Raw genomic sequence first — 252 nt, forward strand, 5'->3', positions numbered from 1 at the left:
GTTTTTTGTTCCTAATTCAACTGTTTCTTATATCTTTACAAACGTAAAAAAGTAGACCAATTTTATCTTGGTAACAAAATGTAAAGAACAGAATTATTTCCTATTATTGAACAATCATTTACAATTTTCTCTTCTATCAATAATATTAAGAAATAGTTATAAATACATTTTATGATAAATTAAAATTATTTCCCTTGGAAATTTTCATATATGAAGTTTATGGTGTAGGAAAATTAATTAATTATAAATGTT

The sequence above is a fragment of the Belonocnema kinseyi genome, chromosome 3 (assembly GCF_010883055.1).
Source record: "Belonocnema kinseyi isolate 2016_QV_RU_SX_M_011 chromosome 3, B_treatae_v1, whole genome shotgun sequence".
Classification (NCBI taxonomy): Eukaryota; Metazoa; Arthropoda; class Insecta; order Hymenoptera; family Cynipidae; genus Belonocnema; species Belonocnema kinseyi.